This window comes from Pseudopipra pipra, chromosome 3 (genome assembly GCF_036250125.1).
Source record: "Pseudopipra pipra isolate bDixPip1 chromosome 3, bDixPip1.hap1, whole genome shotgun sequence".
Taxonomy (NCBI): Eukaryota; Metazoa; Chordata; class Aves; order Passeriformes; family Pipridae; genus Pseudopipra; species Pseudopipra pipra.
This window is the reverse complement of record NC_087551.1, coordinates 69,270,050-69,284,611: the sequence shown is the minus strand read 5'-3', so window position 1 is coordinate 69,284,611 and position 14,562 is coordinate 69,270,050. Positions and strand designations below refer to the sequence as shown.

The 14,562-nt window shown below is 41.5% G+C and overlaps 1 protein-coding gene across 4 annotated transcripts in view; it reads right to left on the bottom strand.

Annotated features, from left to right (window-relative positions):
* Positions 1-14,562, bottom strand: part of FYN (FYN proto-oncogene, Src family tyrosine kinase) — a 143,945-nt gene that overhangs the window by 55,019 nt on the left and 74,364 nt on the right. For 3 of the 4 annotated variants that reach the window (XM_064649742.1, XM_064649741.1, XM_064649739.1), the window contains exon 3: positions 4,119-4,253. The exons of the other annotated variant lie outside the window; for it this stretch is intronic. The gene's annotated coding sequence lies outside the window, so the exon portion shown is untranslated. The remainder of the gene's footprint in view (positions 1-4,118; positions 4,254-14,562) is intronic. 4 annotated transcript variants of the gene reach the window in all.

Below are 14,562 nucleotides of genomic sequence, written 5' to 3'. Positions count from 1 at the left end.
AAAATCATGATAGAAGGTCGCTTCTGCTAGTCAGAGAAAATTGGGCTTAAAAAGCCATGAAAGATAGATTCTGCTGGGTTAGTGAGAATTTTCCAAAGGAAGCCAGCAAACAGCTAGAGGGCCCTTCACATTGTTCAAAATACCTAAGTATCACTAAACATATGGTAGATCTATTTTTAAGCTTTATGTCCATATCTGAGGACAAGTAGAAGAGATAATTTTATTTCATCATGAACCTGAGGTCATTGCACATACTGGTCAGGGAATGATCTGCAAGGTATAGTCATGTGTAGTGAGTCTAAGCTACAGGTCCACAACCTGGTCCTTTAGCTTAAAGCTACTGAAATCTTCTCAGAACAGCTATAGGAATAGAGTTCCTATTTTAAACCTTCATGGCCTAAGCAGGAAGTCACATTGAAATAATGGACTAACTGGAAGCTGTGGATATTTAGGCTAGGTGTCAGGGAAGAAAATCCTTTCCATCGGCAAGGACAGCAAAACAACCTGGAATAGACTGCCTAAGGCAACGTGAAGGTTAAACAAGTACCTGCCGGGCATGGCACTGTCTCTGGAGGCATCTTCAGGAGGATGGGTGAGTCTCTTGCCATCTGGTTTTCTGTTATGCAATGAGTGACCAAAACAGCAGATCCTAACTCTATTTAATAGCCTATTCCCTAAAGCCAGAGGAAGGCTGATTTCTTTGTTTCTCTCACTCTCTCTTTCATTCTTTCTCAAAGATTCATATGCTTAGGAGAAGAAACTGTACTTTAATTCTGGTCTGCAAACCAAGGTGCATTTGCCAAGCTCAAAAACCCATCTGAAGATCCTGTTAGTCACACAGAATCAAGTGTGGAAGTTTGCCAAAGTGGACATTTGCTCAGTTTAACATGCAGGAGTATCTACAATGGTGCTCCTTGTCTGGTGGTCCAGAGAGCATTGGAGCCCATAAATCACTGCGTGGTCCACAAGCCCACAGCAGACACCTGACCAAGCAAATACACATCCACTGGACGCTGTGGTAACATTTTGCTGGTGGTGTTTGAGCTACCCCTCCTACTGCCTGCACGCCCTCCCCAGTTTGGCCCTCTGAGTAAGAGCAATTGACCCAAAGTGCCCCTGAGGATGGCTCCAACCATCCTCATCAGCAGAATGAAAAGAGCAATGCGTGAGGAAGAGGTAGTCAACAGAGGTTTCTCTGTTTCTGTGTATTTAAGACACAAAGACAAGTGGAGGACTGGATGGTAATCTGGAGCAGCCAAACAGGGTTTCACGGAAAATTACTGTTTTGCAATATGCCCCATGAACTACACATCTCTCAACAATTCAGGATATTGTGAGATTCTGTTTGGAGTTCCTCCCTGTTTCCTAGCACAAAAAGACAAAAAAATGAAGGCTGCTGAAGTTAAAAACTAGGTAAACAGCACAGGGGACAGATTTCATATTTGTGGATTGTGTTGTAAAAGGAAAGGGACCTCTTGATAGGGAACAAATACACACTTTGTAAGCCAGGTTGGCTGGACAAGTTGGGTTAAAGAAACAACCACAATCATATGCAGCACAAACCCATGATATTGAGGGCAACATTAACCAAAGCAGAGGCTATGAGAAGATAACCCTTTTTAGTTGCCTATACGCTAATTACAAGAATCTGAAAAAAATGGATATACCCTCTGCCTGCAAAGTAACAATGCAAAAAATACTCCTGAAAAATAATAGCTACATTTAGATTCTATTACTAACAGAAACAGTTGTAGTTGCAAAGTAACAATGCAAAAAATATTCCTGAAAATAATAGCTGCATTTAAATTATAAGATTAACAGAAACAGTTGTAGTCAATTTTAAAAGTTCCAAATGGAAGAGGGGAGTTGACAGGCCATATATGTCACAAATGATGTCTGTCCAAGTGACCAACAACTTGGAAGTAAACAATCTTGGAGAGTACAGGGATGATGGACTTCTTCAACACCTATATACAAGAAGTACAAAATCCCTCCCTGTGTTACTTAGGCTGGAATCCTTATGTCACTAGCACTAAAGCACTCTTGTACTTTCCAAAGGGCTACAAATGACAAGTCACTAACTGCTAACTTAAAAGAAAGATCAGCCATCCTAACCCCGTGAAATAAAGCTCTTGCCAATTAGCTAAATGAGTCATACACAACATAGGCCTTGCAGCACCAAAGGGGAAAGACAATTCAGAAGCAGTTCACAGCATGATCACCACAACATGAGGACCTTATGGGCCATAGCTAAACTCCACTGTACACAAGCTAAACCCCGTGGTGATCACACAACCATGCCATGCTCAGCAGGACCCACTTACTTGCTTCCTTCTCCAGCCAGGGACTGCAACTGGCAGGAGCTGCAGGGCCAGCACAAGCACAACTTACTGCTGCTGGTCCCATGATGGAGCTACCTGAACTGCCTGTGAGTCATATGTGGTTTAGTAGAGGAGTCAGAGCATCCCTGCTCTCCACTTTGTCTCAGAGGGAGGAAATGATCACAAACCATAAGGTTACTGGTTGTTTAGACTGAAAAGGACCAACGCTTCCTGTGCAGATAGCTAACATTGTCTGCAATCAAACCCAGACTAGCAAAATTTTAAGCAATATATGAACATATGCTCTTTATATATGCATAAAGTAAAATCACAGTGCATGCTTTCTGAGAGGCAATTTCACAAAACTAGAGCAAATGGGAGTCAAATCAGGCTGAAGGCAGAACATACAGAAAGTTGCTGACATTGCAAGCAGTTTAAGACATTTCCTAAATGCCTACAGTGCTACAACCATGAAAATGGGCTAGATAAAAATAACACACAATAAAAAAACCTAACAGCTGAGTTGTTTCACAAAGAAGTGAAAAAACATATAAAATGTTATATACAAAACTGATACATGAAGAGAGAAAGGGGAAAAGATAATAAGCAAAAAAGCTAAATAAAGGTTATATAGAGGAATGAAGAAGACACTAGGAAAAATTAAGGCAGATAAAATCAGATGTGTAATTTTTTATTTTTCTAAATAGATTATGAATGCTGAATCCTGAACAATACAAATGGTAAAATAGTTCATAACAATATGACAGCAAGAGGAGTTATGAAAAAATATTTCTGATTGACACACAGATAAAAGGCTGGATGATCTGTCTATGATGATGATAATGAAATAGCTTCCCACTATAGTAGCCCCTGGAGAGGGGTTGTTAAACAGCAGATAAACAATTCTGGGTGATTCAGACGAGTTGCTAGCAATAAACTTGTTTCAGAAGCTTTTAAAGATCTAGTCTTGGAGCTGCTACTGCTGCATCTAAAGCAGTTCTGGGCCACTGGGGAAGGACCAGGGGCAGGAGGAAGGCTCATATTGGGCTACTGTTTAAGAGAGGTAAAAAGTAATCACACACCGATTGGCTGAGTCTCCAGTGTTTTGCAGAGGATAAAACAACCAATATAGATCTCAATTAATAATTTTTTTTTAAAGCTCTGTAATAAAAGTCAATTAACTTGGCTTTAAGGGAAATAGATCCTGTCAAACTAATTTGATGGAATTTCTTGCAAAAATTACAAGTTCACTTGATGAAGGCAGCTTTGTTAGCACTATTACAATTCTAAGTCATTTGACTTGTTCTATAGGATATCTTTATGAAGAAACAACGCTTTGAAGCCTTATGGAGTGTCTCCATCTATACATGGAGAGCAGGACTCCATAGGTGGAGAGCACTGTATGAGGTCAGGCAAAACTCTCAAACTTATTTTATACTAAAGTCACTTCTGAGTCCACAATCATATTAAAAGCATTATAAAGCTGATAAATGAAGGAAACCAATCTGTAACAGTAAATGAGAAACTATTTATTAGCAAACAAATGGGTTTCTATTGGGTTATCACAGGTATTGGTGATCATCTCTTTACTATTTAATAGCCTTATCAGTGACCTGGATTAAAGTTAAGTCATTGTGGTTAGACACGAGACTGTGGACAGCAGAAAACAAACCACAAAAGGATAAGCCTTACAAGAGCAACTGGGATCTGTAGAAAGATGGGAGAAACCAGTTTAGGTGTTAATATGGCCAAGTACAGAATCACCTTATTAGAAAAAAGAATACAGGCCATACTTACAGGGTGAGAGGGAGAGAGAGGACTCTATTCTCCAAAGCAGAGACTGAATATAAGACCCGGGATCCTGGGAAGCAATCAGCTTGACATGAATTCCCCACGCAAGGCTGTGGCCAAAAGGGCTAATGTGAGCCTCAGCTGTACAAACAAATGAAAATCAAAAGATGAGTAGGTAGGTTATGGTGATGCTGTATTTGGTTCTCATTCCTCTGCTCCATGAATAACATATTCAGGTTCTGCTGCTTCATTTTACAAAAAACTGCTGGAAAAACTGGAAGAGTGTTCAGGGAAAAGAAATTAAATGACTGAAAACTGGGTGGCAGAAGGCTTTGTTGTAAACCAAAACCTTAAATGGCATTTTGTTATTTTGTTCACAGTATAGCAGTATTCATACAATGAATAAATCTGGCAACTGCGGGCTCTAATCTAGCAAAGGTGGAAAATGCATTGGAACGGAATGCTATTCCAGTCCAGACTGTGAACAGGCAACTTTGTTCTGCTTTTTCAGCAATGATCTGTTATGGGTAATTAACCAGTAATTAACCCTTTACACAACAGGCTGTGATGCACTGTCTGTCTCTGCAAAGTTGTGGAAGTAACTATGCTTGATTTAAAAAGGATGCACACCCACATGGCTTGGGTTAATCGGCACAAAGCAGGAGCTCCTGCAGGTAAGACCTACTGCCTGCCTAAGGCTGGAGGTCAGGTGAGTGGTCACTGCATCACACTGGGCTTTGTGTTGCCACCAAGAAACACTCCTTCTCCAGGGTAGTAATCCTGGCAGCCTTCCTGCTCATGGCTTACAAAATATCTCCAGGGGAAACCCCAACCTTTTGAGGATGAGATGCCATCTAAGTACAAATGACGCCCAACTGTCTGTCTTCTGCAGGATCTGCAGGCTCTCAATTCCCAGCACTTGCTCCACACAAAGCCTCACTGTACAAAGTTCCTCACACTGAAATGCCAAGGAAACCACTTTCAGGAAACTGATGGGTGTTATTACAGCTCTGACACTGAGAGAGCACCTGCGACTCCTCGCTTCAGCAATTCACTTTGTCTGCTGCCTGCTACTGGGACCTTGTCCCAGGGATCTGCCTGGGATTTCATCCCAGCATCACCCAGCCACAGAAAGTGACCTCAGAGAATCATGGTGAGGGAAGAAGTCCTCCATATCCCACAGATATTTCCTGTCCCAAATTCATCCTTTTGGGATGAATTGTTGGACTAGCTACCTTCTTCAGGAAAACAAGTTAGTGCCTTTAAGCAGGATGAGTGGACGTGAGCATTGCTCCTGCAGGCACCTCCTAGGTCACTCAAGACATACATATGTCTTCTCATCCCCTTCCCCCATCCTGAAGGAACTGGGTGCTGCCAAGAAAGCTTTTGGTGCTCTGTCCCAAGGCTGAGGTTGGGCAGGTGGGTTCCTAAGGACCTGGCAACTGAATTTGCTTCATCCCACAGCATGCCCATATTTAGATTTGGTGGTTTTTAAAGAGGCAGTGCAAGCTTTTGTCCATGCTGTCTGTTTCAACCTGGGCCTTTGGCCAGAAAGTATTAATCCTATCAATGTGCAGGAGCGGGAAGGCAGAGAAGTGTTTGATTTGTGCCAGTTGCTGGTATCATCTCATTTTAAGCTTCTCAAATGAACCCACTTACGACTGAATGCTGCAGTGTAAATTCCGCAAACAAAACAGATAAAATAATCCCAATTGCTTGAGCTCAGGACTGGTTCACATATGCCACTCCAGAGATTTAGAAGGCATTATTTCAAAGAAACATCTAATTATATTTAACTATGATTCTACATATATACATTTGTTCAACAGGTGGGAAAAATGTTTTTCAAACTTTCGGTCAGTCAGTAAGTGGTGCCTGCTAAAACACAGCATGCTCAACATACTAAAATCTCAGTGCTATATTACAAACATAAAAGAAACATACATCTTCAGTAAAATTGTAGTACAAAACTTCTGCAGAGTGAACTAAGACAAGAAAGTCTGTGAAAATTTTAGGGAGGAAGATGGCCTGTCCAAGCGTGGTGTGTGTATATATACGTGTACATGCACTCATACACACCACCACTTCATCCCTGCTATACCCAGTATTCCTATCAACAGTTCTCAAGACTCAAACCTGCAACTCTTTAGTCATTAATAGAGCAAAAGTTTTGGGAAAGCTGACTGAGAGTGAGGTTTCAGAACTACTAATAAAAGATGAATCAGACCCTGCAAAAGTATGGTTTGAATTGTGCGCTTTTGCATCTTAATACTTTCTGTCCTCTTGGATGCATTTTTCTTCCTCTTCCTCTGGCACAACTCCAACTACATCCTACAGCATGAGGATATTCTGTTAAGCACATGTGCAACTGTGTTTTTAAGCCTTGTAAAGGCTTGCTTATGTCGAAAGTTGTACCATTACAAGGATCAGAGGCTAGACTCCACAAATATAATTTTACAGATGAAGTAACTGTGGTAATCTTCCTAAACATAAATGATAGAAACTACATAGAAACAAAGAGCTTTAGTGCATGGATTTAAAAAAATCTTTTTTTTAAATATTACAAAATAAATAGATGCAAGACTTGTCCTTTTATTCCAGACACACAGACAAAGAATTATATGGGAGAGTGAGAGACTAACCATCCCATCTGCCTTTGTAATTCATCCAGACTAGACACAGAAACGCTATGGAATTTAATGCAATGAACCCCAGAAGTGTCACTTTCGCAAATCTCAAGAGGCATCATTGACCTGAGGCTGGCTGCAGTTTCTGCCCCAATTCCAGTTTAATGTATTCCAGTCTGACCCTCAAGCGACAGTGCTGCTGGAGAACACGCTAAGAAACAAATGCAGGCAATTGCTTTGACATAATTCTTTTGGACACAGGCAGATCGAATGTGCTGATGTCAACAGAGACCAGAAAAGAGTTTTATCCAATCTCCTTTCTCCACTGAAGAAAACGAGAGAAAACAAAGCACAACCCAAAACCTAGCCAAACACACGCCTATCTCTCAGCAGCAACACTTCTACATGCTATCTAAGAAAGGGAGAGCCAAGACAAACATTTCTAAGTAGCATTTGGATGTATACATAGCATTTAATCTATAGCTTAAATTTACATGACTTGTCTATATAATTGGCTCGTTGCACATAACACACATGAAACATCTGTTCAATAGAGGATATTAATTTAAAACCTCAGGAACAGCCTAATTCAGTCCTTTATGGTCATAGTACATTCAAAAGAGTTCCTAACATAGTTCCCTCACTTCAAAACAAAACACTCTTCTTCTCTTTCTCCCATTCTTCTAAAATTTAGGGGACTGCGTGGACCTGTTTTCAATATGATTGTCCTGCCTTGCCACTCACTTCAATATCCAAGCTCTAGCAACTTTCAGGCTGCATAGTTTGATGTCAGAGAACACTGAGGCAATACTGATGTTTTCTGCACAAGGACAGCAAGAGAAGAAGATGGGAATATTTTTTTCCATGCAAAACATGAATTATGGTAGGAAACCAGATCAAGGATGATACGATGCCTATCTTGAGAATAAAAGGCTAAGCTAAAGATTTTCTTCTCCAGCTGGTTGCTGTTGCTCCTGAAATAACTTCAGTATAAAAGGAAAATATAAAAATCCCACATATCAATGGTACAGTTTTTCAGAACTCATGAGGGAAAATACTGGGACTGAATGTGGCTTGTCTCTCAGCTTTATACAATGAAAACAGAAAAAAGAACAGATCCCAAACTCATTCCCTCTTCTCTCTTTTACTTCCTCTCCTAAGAAAGGCTTCCACCTCTGCTACTCACAATTTTTTTTTTCTCTCATTCCTCCAGCTCCTCCCTGCTTCAGTCCATGCAGAAAGATTGTCTGCAATGGTATAACGCAAAAACCAGATGAAACACTCAAGGCTTCCTCTTTCTGTGTGCCTGGAGTGTTTCCAAGAAGAGAAAGTCTTGTGATGATTCTCACTTTGCTCTTCTGCAGCTACTTGAGTGGGTCACTCTACCACAATAAAAGCCTGCATCTGCTATCTGACCATGATGGAGAGACAGATAAAAATTACCATTTTGAATGTCCATAAGAAGTGTGGTCCCAGAGAAGACATATCATGTGTTACAGCCACTGAAGTGGAACATCAGACCACCCCTAGACAAAGAAAAACCAGACTTTTGTCCCTCTTTGCCTACCACCCTTGATGTGACCTGCCCCCAGAATGTGGCCACAAAATGTGGTCCACAGTCTGGCCGAGCATCAGAAGCCACAGAATCTTTTAAGATGTGTTGGGACGTGTGTATACGTTGTAATGTTTAGGCAATAAGGGTTTTAAGGCTGTAAAGCATCAGGAATTATAAATAATTTAATCATAGAATCATAGAATGGTTTGGGTTGGAAGGGACCTTAAAAATCATCTATTTCCAACCCCCTTGCCCTGGGCAGGGACACCTTCCACAGATGGTTCAAAGCCCCATCCAACCTGGCCTTGAACACTTGCAGGGATGGGGTATCCACTTCTCTGTGCAACCTGCGACAGTGCTTCGCTACCATCACAGTAAAGAATTTCTTCCTAATATCTAATCTAAACCTGCCCTGTTCAGTATCTTTGTTAATGACATAGGCAGTGGGATTGAGGGCACCCTCGGCAAGCTTGTGGATGACACCAAGCTGAGTGGTGCCATTGACTACTGGAGGGAAGGGATGTCATCCAGAGGACCTTGACAGGCTTGAGAAGTAGGCCTCTGTGAACCTCATACAACAAGGCTTAGTGCAACATCTCGCACCTGGGTCGGGGTGAAGGATGAAGGAACTGAGAGCAACCCTATAGAAAAGGACTTGAGGATACCGATGGATGAAAAATTAGATATGAGCTGGTAATGTATGATTCCCACCCAGAAAGCCAACCATATCCTGGGCTGCATCAAAAGAAGCACGACCAGCAGGTTGAGGGAGGTGGTTCTGGTCAGCTCTCATGAGACCCCATCTGGAATACTTCATCCAGTTCTAGGGTCCCCACTACAAGACCTTGGACCTGTTGGAGCAGGTCCAGAGACGGGTCACAAAGATGATCAGAGGGCTAGAAAACCTCTCCTATGAAGACAGCCTGAGAGAGCTGGGGTTGCTCAGCATGGAGCAGACTCCAGGAAGACCTTACAGCAGCCTTTCAAAACTTAAAGGGGGCTATAAGAAACATGAAGAGAAACTTTTTACCAAGACCTTTAGTGGTAGGAAGAGGGACAACAAGTTTAAACTGAAAGAGGGTAGATTTGAACTGGACATAGGAAGAAATCTTTTCCAATGAAGGTGGTGAGACACTGGAATAGGTTACCCAGAGAAGCTGACAAAGTTCCATTGTTGGAGATGTTTAATGTCAGATTGGATGGGGCTTTGAGTAACCTGGTCTAGTGGCAGGTGTCACTATCCAGGGCAAGAGTTTTGGAATAGATGGACTTCAAAGGTTCTCCCAACCCAAATTATTCTATGATTGATGATTCTGTTATTGAATTGGATTGTCACCTCCATGGCTGCTATCACAAAACAGAGTTGGTGCAGTTCATGCAGCTGGGCCTTAATGGTGCTGTAAGACAACCTGTGGAGTGGGGGTACAAACCTGTATTACTGTAGACAGAAATAAATAAAGCACCTGCACTCTAGGATTAAGGCACATGAAGAAGAGAGGATAAGATATCCATATGATTCTGTCTAAATGTATAGATGATACAAAACAAAAAGCAAGAATCAAAAGCACCCATATCTTCACATTGTCATTTGTATGAAGAGTCAGTCTTTTATTTCTTCCATAATGTAAAGCTCCAGTTGTTACGACAATCACAGCAGTTGTTATGTAGTTCACGCTCACTATCTTTCCAGAGAGTGAGAGGTCTGATCATCTGCAGTCTTTGAATACTTCCCTCTAAACATGCTCATCTAATATGACTCCAGTTTTCAGCAACAACAGATTATCTGTTGTTTGACTACTGCAGGCTGTTACAATATTTTTACAACAGGAAATGTGTGTTCCATACGTAAGAAGACTACACTTACAAGAAATAATGCAGGAAGGTGATCTAATTTCTCTTCTGCTTCCTTCCTTCTGCAGTGTGCTGCATTGAGATGTTTGTTCCAATACACAGACATTAATTCAAGGCCAAGATTTTATTTAGCCTGATCCCACAAAACAAGCCAGCAGTTAAACTGCAATTCAAACACCTCAGCTTTTGTGCTGCATTCACATTCATGTAAGTGATTTAGGTAAGTGGGTTGAAAATTTCCCTTTTCAAGGTTATTGAGCCTGTCTTATCCATGGCTGGATATTTGTGTCAATGTTACAGTTTTAAAACTTCTGCAAATCAAGAACGCCTCCCAAAGGTGCAAACAGTACATCAAGCAGGAAATGTCAATTTTGAAGGGTCTTTGTTGTCGCCCTGAACCTCAGTACTGCAGACTGTAAGGAAAGGGCCATTTTGCTGCATTTAAAGAAAAAGCACAAGATCTTCACAAACCACCATACTCACCCATGGACGTTACCCAGCTAAAACTGCTGAATGAAGGAATTTGTGTAACTGTTATGCTTCACTCCTCTGCTTATGAAAACCAGTTTTTAATTTAGGAAGTCTGAGGCAGCCTTTAAATAGGAAACTTTAAAGTATTCTTCTATACTTATCCTTGACTGGCGATACATGTATATAATAAATTATAAATGGCCACATGCTACTGCCTCCTGTCTGCAAGCTAAAAGCTGGCAAGATAGGCTATACTGCTACAGGGCCAAATCTGCATCAGACAGGTTGCTGAATTTGGGAAGTTGGGAGCACTAGAATTCACAGGCTGACCGGTCAGTGCTGACTTCTTGTTGCCAGAGTTCTTGGAAAGGGATAAACAGATGGGCCAGGAAAGGGCAGTACTCTGAACTGGATTGCATAGTCATAGAAATAACATCTGAGATCATTTGCTCTCTATCTTCTATGCTAAAAACCATTAGACCATTAAAACCCTTCCCACTGTATCCTGCATTATTTGTGAGATAACAAGACTAGCTCTTTCATATTTATGTGTTAGAGAGGTATATAAAATACCAATAAAATTAAGGGATACTTCCAAAAGTTATGTTTGTTTTGTTTATGATGTCAGTAGTGTGTTCTTCTGATGAGGCAATACTGACTGAAATGCAGATTTCCCTATGGCCTGGCTAGAGCCTCTGTCTTTTGTTTGCATTTTGGGCACTCAATTGTCTTCAGTAAAGACGAAGTGTGAAAAATGAGGCTCCATGTTTTCTTTCGTATATATTTTTTTTTCCAAAGCAGGTTTTCATATGCCAGGAGCATAAATGTAAGCAAAAGAAAACAGTCCCAACTGTGTCAGCTTCCCAGAACTATATTTTGTATGCTGGTGCTTTTGTTTTCTTGCAAGTTCAGCATTGCTTTAATGGCAGCACCCTGGATTCCCCCTCCCCCCAACAAGTGATACATATTAGTACATCTGTTTTCTCTGTAAAGTCTTTCTGCATTCTTTGCAGGGCACAGGAAGGATGTGGGCTCCTTTTCACATTCAAATGAGGCAAATTAGCCTTTGCCTGGTTCCTACAGTATAATGCTTATTTTACATTTAAGCATGAGAAAAAGGGAGGAAATAAAACCCTACATATTAGGTGGGTTATATGTTTCATTTTGGTACAAGCTTAACTGAGCCTTCTTTTGCAAACTGCATTCCACAGGGCATAATTTCAGGATGATGTTCAACAGTTTAATAATGTAAAGTGACTGAATAGTCTGCACAAAGAAATAGCAGCCACAGATACATTAAACATGTTGAAAAATGCTGAAAATGTCAACCTGAATCAGCAGGGTTCAATCCAGGAGACTCCTGAAGTGCACTGATGGTAAGTCCCTAACACAGGTGACTGGGTTCACAACTGGAAATGCTGTGCTGGACTTAATACTTACAAACAAACCAATTTGAGCAGATCCAGCAAAGGTCCACAAAGATGGTTAAGAGTTTAGAGCATCCCTCCTATGAGGAAAGGCTGAGAGAGCTGGGACTCTTCAGCCTGGAGAAGAGAAGGCTCAGGACAATCTTATTAATGCATATAAATACCTCATGGGAGGCAGTAAATGAGATGAGGCAAGAGCTCACAGTGGTGTCCAGTAACTGGCAATGGGCACAAATTAAAATACAGGAAATGCTATTTAAACATAAGAAAAAACCTATAGTACTGTGAGGGTGTTGAATGCTGGCACAGGTTGCCCAGAGAGGCTGGAGAGTCTCCACTGCTACAGATATCCAAACCCCATATGGATAAGACCCTGAGATACCAACTTTAAGTTGACCCTGGTTTGAGCAGAGGGTTGGAGTAGATGATCCCCAGAGGCCCTTTCTAACCCTAGCAATATGTGATTCTGCCAGGTCATACGCAGACCTGCTGCACTTACAAAAATCCTCCTCTCACTCCTTTTAGAAGACAGAGACAAATGCAACAATTCAGTAAGTTAACAAAAGCATGGTATACATTTTGCAGGGAAAAGATGTGGTTCAAATTCCTGCTTTTTTAGATCCTGTGCTCTAATTCAAGTGGTAAAGCTAAGAGATGGGATGCAAGAAAAAACAAACAACTGCTTGGTAAACTGTGGTTTAGCACAGACAGGTAGCACTAGGTGGAAATTCAGTGCACACTCTTTACACTACAGCAACTTCTTGCACACTTAATGCACCCTATGCACAAGGTAACATACTCCACATACAGAGGACAGAAAATGAAGTAGTCAGGTGCTGTAAATTTACACTAGGCTTTACTGATAGCAATCTCCTAGAGCAACATGCCCTTAGCTCTGTTGACAGTCATGGGCCAGATTTGACATATTTTACTGAGAGACCTGAAAGACATTTTGACACAGCTGCTAATGCATGCAAGTGCTTTGTCTATCTCGGTTGCCATCCTCATCCACAGTACTGGAATGCACCAGTCTTGCAGCAACCAGTGGATTGTGTCCTTGGTATGGGGACTTGCAAGACCCATGTCCCAAGTCCTTGTTCTGCTCATGAACTACCTCTTGAAATAAGTTACTTGCTGTTGTTCTTGGTTTTCCCCCTGTTCTGACCTGAGTCACTGTACAATGCACTCTCTTCTCAGTCTGTGTGAGCAGAGTCCTGCCATGGCCTCCCATCCGCCCCTGTGGGAGACTTGAAGCCTGCTCTGGCCACAGAGCAGCAATAAGAGTTCCTACACCCTCAGAGCTGACACCAGTTTTTCAGACACCTGGCAGTCCAAAGAACACAAGCATCTACTGTTCTCATGCACCTATTTCCCCTCCAAAGCCAAAAGCATCCAAACTGATTAGTTTTGCAGCACAAAATGGAATGGTAACGCCATTATGTGTGTCAGCCTGAACTCCCCTTCACCTTTAATCTCGCTCCTTAGAGCAGCAGTACAAAGCTCCAGCTCAGAGACCTAGAGTAAAGGTAATCTGGTCTGGCTTTAGATCCAGACTTCCCCCAAGTCTGAGCCCACTCAGTGTCAGTCTCTAGCGATCCTCAAGTCGTAAGAGGAACAAGGCTGCTTGATTGGACCCTGATGCCTTTAGCATTGGTTACTTAAAACTGTTGTGCCAAAGAGGTAAGTGGAGGGACCTGAATAACTCAGACAGTTCTCAAAAACTATATAAGTGAAAATAGATTTTAGGCATCCTAGGAAGAGTAAGTTTCTCTCTACTGAGGTATCCATAACACACTTAATCCATAATTTGTATTGTAGCCTGTTAAAATAGTGAGATTTATTATTCCTATCACGTGTCCTTTCTGAACACTCTGGGAGGGGTGGGAGAGGGAAGACAGAAAATTAATTATCAGTCACCACTTACCAAGAACAGATTAAGCATTCAAAAGTTATACATTCATGTATAAATGACTCAAGGGAGTTTCATTTATTTCTTTTCTCCTAGCTTATATTTTTTGCCTCCTATCCTGTAGCCCTTCTTCCCCTTGCTCTTGGTCACAACCTGCTGGCAGTGGACAAGTTGGAGAGTAGCAAACAATTCTGGATTTTCATCATGAGAATTCATTTGGATTCTCTTTCCCAGACCTCAGAGCATGCCTGATTCCTGGGAGCAGAACAGAGAACAAGAATAGAGTTAATCTTTAGCAATGTGATAAAAATCACTCTCTCACACAGACAACTCGAGAGGGATTTCAACAGAGCTGTTCTGCCAAGCACCTGATAGCAAAATCTGAAACTGCTGCCAACCCACACCTTCCTGCTCACAGACCCAGCTCAGTCCCTCCCCAGCACTCCCTCTTGTCTACCTGGAACTAAAATGTAAGTCACCACTGAGCATACCGTCTCACCAAAATGAGAGGCCACTATTTCCATAACAGACACAGCACTGCCACTTTACAAGTGGAGTCATCTCATCTCTCTTTTTTTTTTTCTTTTGTTAAATTAAAAAAAATAGTAAG